Source organism: Canis aureus, chromosome 2, assembly GCF_053574225.1.
Source record: "Canis aureus isolate CA01 chromosome 2, VMU_Caureus_v.1.0, whole genome shotgun sequence".
In the NCBI taxonomy this organism is placed as follows: domain Eukaryota; kingdom Metazoa; phylum Chordata; class Mammalia; order Carnivora; family Canidae; genus Canis; species Canis aureus.
In genome coordinates, this window is record NC_135612.1 from 36,839,193 (window position 1) to 36,847,585 (window position 8,393).

The 8,393-nt window shown below is 39.4% G+C and overlaps 1 pseudogene; it reads left to right on the forward strand.

The window, feature by feature from the left end:
• The first annotated feature begins 2,349 nt into the window (after positions 1 to 2,349).
• On the forward strand, positions 2,350 to 3,351 carry LOC144290482 (heterogeneous nuclear ribonucleoprotein A1-like; annotated as a pseudogene).
• Positions 3,352 to 8,393: the final 5,042 nt, after the last annotated feature.

Below are 8,393 nucleotides of genomic sequence, written 5' to 3' on the forward strand. Positions count from 1 at the left end.
ACAGAAAATATCATTCTCAATAGGGAAACATTGGGAGCCTTTCCCCTAAGATCAGGAACAAGACAGGGATGTCCACTATCACCACTGCTATTCAACATAGTACTAGAAGTCCTAGCTTCATCAATCAGGCAACAAAAAGAAATAAAAAACATTCAAATTGGCAAATAAAAAGTCTAACTCTCCCTCTTCGCAGATGCCATTATACTGTACTTAGAAAATCCAAAAGACTTCACCCCAAGATTGCTAGAGCTCATACAGCAATTCGGCAGTGTGGCAGGATCAATGCCCCGAAGTCAGTGGCATTTCTCTACACTAACAATGAGACTAAAGACAGAGAAATTAGGGAGTCGATACCATTTATAATTGCACCCAAAAGCATAAGATACCTAGGAATAAACCTAACCAAAGAGGTAAAGGATCTATACCCTAAAAACTACAGAACACTTCTGAAAGAAAATGAGGGAGACACAAATAGATGGAAAAATATTCCATGCTCATGGATTGGAAGAATTAACATTGTAAAAATGTCAATGTCACCCAGGGAAATTGACACATTTAATGCAATCCTTATCAAAATACCATGAACTTTCTTCAGAGAGTTGGAACAAATCGTCTTAAGATTTGTGTGGAATCAGAAAAGACCCCGAATAGCCAGGGGAATGTTTAAAAAGAAAACCAGAGCTGGGGCCATCACAATGCTGGCTTTCAAGTTATACTACAAAACTGTGATTATCAAGACACTGTAGTACTGGCACAAGAACAGACACATAGATCAATGGAACAGAATAGAGAATCCAGAAATGGGCCATCAACTTTATGGTCAACGAATGTTTGACAAAGCAGTAAAGACTATCCACTGGAAAAAGGACAGTGTCTTCAATAAATGGTGCTGGGAAAATTGGACAGCCACGTGCAGAAGAATGAAACTAGAGCATTCTCTTACACCATACAGAAAGATAAAATCAAAATGGATAAAAGATCTGAATGTGAGACAAAATTCCATCAAAATCCTAGAGCAGAACACAGGCAACATCCTTTTTGAATTGGCCACAGCAACTTCTTGCAGATATATCCATGAAGGCAAGAGATACAAAAGCAAAAATGAATTATTGGGCTTCATCAAGATAAAAAGCTTCTGCACAGCAAAAGAAACCGTCAAGAAAACTAAGACAACCTACAGAATTGGAGAAGATATTTGCAAATGAAATATAAGATAAAGGGCTAGTATCCAAGATCTATAAAGAACTTATAAGCTCAACAGCAAAGAAACAGTCCAATCATGTAATGGGTAAAAGACAGGAACAGAAACTTCACAGAGGAAGACATAGACATGGCCAACAAGCACATGAGAAAATGCTTCGCATCACTGGCCGTCAGGAAAATACAAATCAAAACCACCATGAGATACCACCTCACACCAGTGAGAATGAGGAAAATTCACAAGACAGGAAACAAGAATGTTGGAGAAGATGTGGAGAAAAGGGATCCCTCTTGCACTGTTGGTGGGAATGTGAACTGGTGCAGCCACTCTGGAAAACTGTGCGGAGAGTCCTCAAAGAGTTAAAAATAGAGCTACCCTACGACCCAGCAATTGCACTGCTGGGGATTTACCACAAAGATACAGATGCAATGAAATGCCAGGACACCTGCACCCCGATGTTTCTAGCAGCAATGTCCACAATAGCCAAACTGTGGAAGGAGCCTCGGTATCCATTGAAAGATGAATGGATAAAGAAGATGTGGTGTACGTATACAATGGAATATTAGCCATTAGAAACGACAAATACCTTTTGCTTCGATGTGGGTTGAACTGGAGGGTATTATGCTGAGTGAAATAAAGGGAAAGGAGAGAAAATGACATCTGTATAAAAAAATTGAGGCCTATTTTGTAACCTTGTATGTAATCTATTCTAATGAATGTCCCATGTACACTTGAAAAGAATGTGCATTCTTTTTCTTTGGAAGGAAATGTTCTAGATATATCTATGAAGACCATCTGTCCAGTGTGTCATCGAAAGCCCTTGGTTCCTTGTTGATTTTCTGCTTAGATTATCTGCTCATTGCTGTAATTAGGATGTTAAAGTCTCCTACTTGTATTTCTATTATTTTATTATTAACGATGGGCTTATGTTTATTATTAATTCATATATATATATGAATTCATATATATATATATATAATTCTCATATATATATATATGATCCCATGTTGGGGGCATAAATATTTACAATTGTAAGATCTTCTTGATGGATCAACCCCTTCATTATGATATAGCGACCTTTATCTGTTGTTACAATCTTTGGTTTAAAATCTAATTTGGCTTTCTGCCCCTGGACGCCGCCGAGTAAGCATCGTTAAAGTCTCCCCTCCACCGCCGTCATGTCTAAGTCAGAGTCTCCCAAAGAGCCCGAGCAGCTGCGGAAGCTCTTCATCGGAGGTTTGAGCTTCGAAACGACCGATGAGAGTCTGAGGAGCCATTTTGAGCAATGGGGGACGCTTCCGGACTGTGTGGTAATGAGGGACCCCAACACCAAGCGCTCCAGAGGCTTTGGGTTGGTCACGTAGGCCCCCGTGGAGGAGGTGGACGCGGCCACGAACGCCGGGCCGCACAAGGTGGAAGGGAGAGTCGTGGAACCAAAGAGGGCTGTCTCCCCAGAAGATTCTCAAAGACCCGGTGCCCACTTAACTGTGAAAAAGATTTTTGTCGGTGGCATTAAAGAAGACACCGAAGAACATCATCTAAGAGATTATTTTGAACAGTACGGGAAAATTGAAGTGATTGAGATCATGACTGACCGAGGCAGTGGCAAAAAGAGAGGTTTCGCTTTTGTGACCTTTGACGACCACGACTCTGTAGACAAGATTGTCATTCAAAAATACCACACTGTGAATGGCCACAACTGTGAAGTAAGGAAAGCCCTATCGAAGCAAGAGATGGCTAGTGCTTCGTCCAGCCAAAGAGGCCGAAGTGGTTCTGGAAACTTTGGTGGTGGTCGTGGAGGTGGTTTTGGTGGGAATGACAACTTTGGTCGTGGAGGGAACTTCAGTGGTCGAGGTGGCTTCGGTGGCAGTCGAGGTGGTGGTGGATACGGTGGCAGTGGGGATGGCTAGAACGGATTTGGTAATGACGGAAGCAACTTTGGAGGTGGCCGAAGCTATAATGATTTTGGCAATTACAACAATCAATCCTCAAATTTTGGACCCATGAAAGGAGGAAATTTTGGAGGCAGAAGCTCTGTCCCCTATGGTGGTGGAGGCCAATACTTTGCCAAACCACGAAACCAAGGTGGCTACGGCGGTTCCAGCAGCAGCAGCTATGGCAGTGGCAGGTTTTAATTACTGACGGGAAACAAAGCTTAGCAGGAGAGGAGAGCCAGAGACGTGACAGGGAAGCTACAGGTTACCACAGATTTGTGAACTCAGCCAAGCACAGTGGTGGCAGGGCCTAGCTGCTACAAAGAAGACATGTTTTAGACAATACTCATGTGTATGGGCAAAAAACTCGAGGACTGTATTTGTGACTAATTGTATAACAGGTTATTTTAGTTTCTGTTCTGTGGAAAGTGTAAAGCATTCCAACAAAGGGTTTTAATGTAGATTTTTTTTTTGCACCCATGCTGTTGATTGCTAAATGTAATAGTCTGATCATGAGGCTAAATAAATGTGTCTTTTAAAAAAAATAAATAAAAAAAATAAAAATAAATAAAATCTAATTTGTCTGATTTAAGTGTGGCTACCTAGGTTTTCTTTTATATCCATCAGTATGATAAATGTTTTCCCCTCACTTTCAATCAGCAGGTGTATTTAGATCTAAAATGAGTCTTTGTAGGCAGTTTATAGATGGATCTTGTTTTTTTATTATTCATTTTGATACCTATATCTTTGGATTAGAGCACTTAGTACTTTTCATTCAGAGTGATTATTTAAAGAGATTAATTTATTATCATTGTTTTACCCATGAAATTGGTTTTTCTATCGATTTTCTCTTGTTTTCTAGTCTTTGTTGCTTTTGGTCTTTTTTTGCCCCTTAGGAGTCCCCTTTGACATTTCTTGCAGGGCTGGTTTATTGTTCACAAGTTCCTTTAGTTTTGGCTTATCCAGGAAACCATTTCTTTCTGCCTATATTCTGAATGACAGCCTTTGTGGATAAAGTACTCTTGGATGCATATTTTTCCCATTAAGCACTTTGAACATATCCTGCCCCTCACTTCTGTCCTGCCAAGTCTCTATGGGCAGCACTGCTATGAACTTGATCTGTCTTCCCTTGTAGCTTAATGACTTTTTTTTTTACCTTACTGGTAAATGACATTTTTTTTACCTTACCTCTCACAATTCTTTCTTTGTGTATTTTGTGATTTTGAGTATTATACACCTTGATGAAGATCAACTTTCGTTTAATCGGAATTCTCTGTGCTTCTTGGATTTTGATGTCTGTGTCCTTTGTCCAATTAGGGAAAATTTCAATTATAATTTGCTTGAATAAACCTCTGTCTCCTTTTCTCTTTCTTACTCTTATGGGACTCCTATGATGCAAATATTATTCTGCTTTGATAATTTTCTGAGTTCCTTATGTCTACCTCATGATCCATTACCTTTCCTCTTCTTTTCAGCTTCAGCATTTTCCATAATTTATCTTCTATATCACTGAGTCCTCCTTTGCTTCATCCATCCTCATTTTTATGGCATCTACTCATGTTTGCATCCTATTTGTAGCATTTTTAATTTAGACTTGACTAGATTTTACTTCCTTTCTCTGTAGTAACAGATTCTCTAGTGTCTTCTATACTTTTTAAAGCCAACTAATATCCTTATAATTGTTTTAAATTCTTGTTCAGACATCTTACTTACATTGCATTGATTAAATCTCTGGCTGTCATATCTCTTGTTCTTTCTTTTGTGGTGAACTCCTCCATCTTGTCACTTTGAAGAGGGGGAACAAAATAAAACAAAAATTTAAAAAGTTAAAAAATTAAATAAAATAAATGAAAGAGGTTAGCTTTAGGTGTATTTTGGTCTGATTGTTATGAGAAGGTTGATAGAAAAATAATAGAAAAAAGAGAAGAAAAAGAAAAGAAAAATTAGAAATTAAAAAAATATATAAAGTTAAAAATTTAAAAAAATTAAAAATCGCTTTTTCCCTATCTCATACCAAACAAACTAACCAAACAACAACAAAGACAAAAAGAAAAAAAAGAGAAAAAAGCAAGCAAGCAAAAACAAAACAAAACAAAACAAACAAACAAACAAAAAACACCCAAAGGACACTAGATCCTGTTTCTCCTAGAGCTAAAGCATTGCAGTATTCTATGATCAGTAGACTTGGTGTGGGTGAGGGGTTTGTGTTGGTCTTTTGGTTGCTGAGCCTGTTGCTCTGATTTCCAGATGGAATTTCCCTTGTGGAAATCTGTCTGCAGGGTGTGGGGCCGGCTTGTTCTCCAACTGATGGTGCTGTTTTGCTCACTGAGGTGGTTCAAGCTGGTGGGTGCAGGGAGCAAATGGCTTCACTTGGTTCTCTAGACTCCACAGCAGGAAATGCAGACCATCCATCTTTAGCATACCCTACAGATGCATGAACAATGACCCCTCCTGTGTCCCTGGTTTCTGTCAGATCCCTGCCTTCACCTTGTGTCTGAGTTGTCTGCCTGCCAAACAGCAGAGCACTTCTGTATTTTGTCTTAGGCAGGATTGTTTTTCAGAACCCCACACTATGAAGATCCCCACAGCATGATCTGTACTGATTCTCTGGGGGGAGGTTCTCCCTGTGTTGTGGCCATTGCTGGCTTGTCTCAGAAACAACACACAGGTGGTTCCAGGGATTGCTGCCCTCAGAAGCATTTTTGCTCCTATACTGTTAATTAAGTTGCATGATGGCACTGGCAGGGTCCCTTATCCACAGAGAGGCTGTATCACCTCTACGAAATGCACTACAAGCTGGGGAACTGCTGCTCCCTGTGTGACCCTGGTGATCTTCAGGCTGCTGCTGCTGGGGTTAAAATCTGCTCTCTTATCAGCGCACCGATCAATTCCCCTGGGGGGTGAATCTGGCAATGTCCGATTCCTCTGAAATTTCAGAATATATAATATCCACTGTTTATAGAAAATTAAACTATACTTTTTCCTGAAAATGGTTTTGGGGAATAGTTTTCATATGTAGTTTCCCACACGAGTTTTGACTTTTTTTCCCATACTTTTTCCTCTTTCTCCACTCTTGCTGCTCTCTCTGTCCTCAGCTCTCTCCTCTCAACAGCACCCATGGCTCTTTTCTCCCACAGATCAGCTCTCCACAGTTTCTACATTCCATGGACCACTTTTCTTTGTTGAATGTCTGACTGAGAGTCTATTCTCTTTTCTCTAGTGAAGTAAACAATTTTATTACCATTAAATTTAATTTTCTATCAGGTATATTTCTTTCCTCTGTTTCATTTCATTCTATTGCTGTGATTTTTTTTCCTGTTCTGTCATTTGGGACAAATCCCTTTGTATCCTCATTTTGTTTAACCATATGCGCTTGTTTCTATGTATTAGGAAAGTCATCTGTATTTCCTGATCTTGAAAGTAGTGACGTTATTAAGGAGAGGTGTTATAGTGCTTTGTAGTGAAATTTCCCCTGTTTACCAGAACCAAGTGCTTCAGGGATGTCTCCTATGTGTCTTGCATGATTCCTACTATTGTGGTTGAGCCACATTCGCCTTAAGTTCAGTCAGCTGCAATGGTTCTCTTTGCCTGTTGTGGGCAGAGTTTGTTCCCTGTGTTGCTAAGGAGCCAGTCTGGGACCACCTTGGTCTTGCAATTGGGTCAGACTAGATGCACGCCCTTCATTTCTTTGCCAAGACTATGGTTACACCAAACTGCAGGGCACTTTCCCTTCATTATCCTCTGAGAGGCTTTTATTATTGAATGGGGACTGCTGTCAGAGCAAATGTCTGCCCCTAGTCTATCTCTTGGGATTGCAGTCACCCCAAACTAATCTGATTTATCCTTGTGTTTCCCCCTATGGGGTTTTGGTTGCTGTGCAGTGATGGTAGGTAAATCAGGTGTCTAGTCCCAGCCCACTGTTGGGGTTGCAATCAAACTCATGTGTGTGGTTATCTTTTCCTCTCCCCAGGGCAAGACTCACTTTGGAGTGGTGCTGGTAACTGTTGAGACTGCCTAAAGAATGAGATGAGTCAGGTACTGCTGCGGTGGGATTTTGCCAAGTGAGTTAGGATGGATGGCATGAGTTCATAAGAGAACAGAGGTGCCTGGTGTTAGCAAGCTGTGGAGACTGTCCTTGTTCATAGTGCTGTCCAAATACCTAGGCTGAGGGGGGAATAAAATGGCAACCATCAGTTTTTTCATTTTTAGAGAAGTCTCTTAAATATTGCTGCTTCTCTACAGCATGTTCTGAGATTAGTAAATACATGTTTATTCATACCCCAGGCACTTTTCAAGCTGTTGCTTTATGCTGTATCTTGGATGAGTTCTTTATTAGTCTGGCTCTTTAAGTTTGGGGACTCAGTTTCCTATTGCCCTCCAGCTCTCCAAAATTCAAACGTGCTGATCTTTAAAGTTCCCAGTGTTAATCTCTACGTGTAAAAACTCATGAAATTAAGCACTTCTGTTTTTTTCATTTAAATGTTGTGGGGACTCTTCTTCCCACCGCAGGCCCCCTTGCTCTGGGGTGCCTTGTGTTGCCTTTTTATTTTTTGTGGAGTCCTTCCATTTGTGGTTAGTCTCCAGATTAGTGTGGTTCCTGACTGGGACTCTGACCTTCCTATCATTTTTCCAAGTAGTCTTCTCTCTGATTAACTGTGGAGAGTCTGTTCCCAGGCTTTGGGTCATTTTTTGGATTGGCTGTATGGATGTGGCAGTTATCCAGGTTTATCTGTGGGAGGCGGTGAGCTTTTAATCTTCCTAGTTTACCATTTTACCAGGATCAGAAAACATAGTTGCTGAAAATTTTATTTCTAAACTGTATCTAACATATTTATCTCACTTGTGCTTATCAATTATATTAGTATTAATCATAAAAAATTTCATAAGCTAAATAAAAAATGTAGCCATCATCCTAATTTATATTTCTCTGGAAAATTAAGCAACTATCAAAATCTCAGAAGCAAAAGCCAAAAAAATTATTTTTCTTTTTTAACATCTTTCTACTGTGCTTGATATCCACCAAAAAATTATTTGTATTGTAAATGTTGGTATTATGTTGGAATTATAGTTTTATAGTCTTAAAAATCTAGCACAAATAACAATCTTGTTTGACTACTAAATCTGGACCAGGAAAAAAAGTCTACATTATATTTAATGATGACAATTCTAAACACAAAAAAATTGTATGTCTGCATTATATTAAATGCTAATAAGTTTAAATACATGTTTTACTTTTACAAACAATTATTATTTTTTTA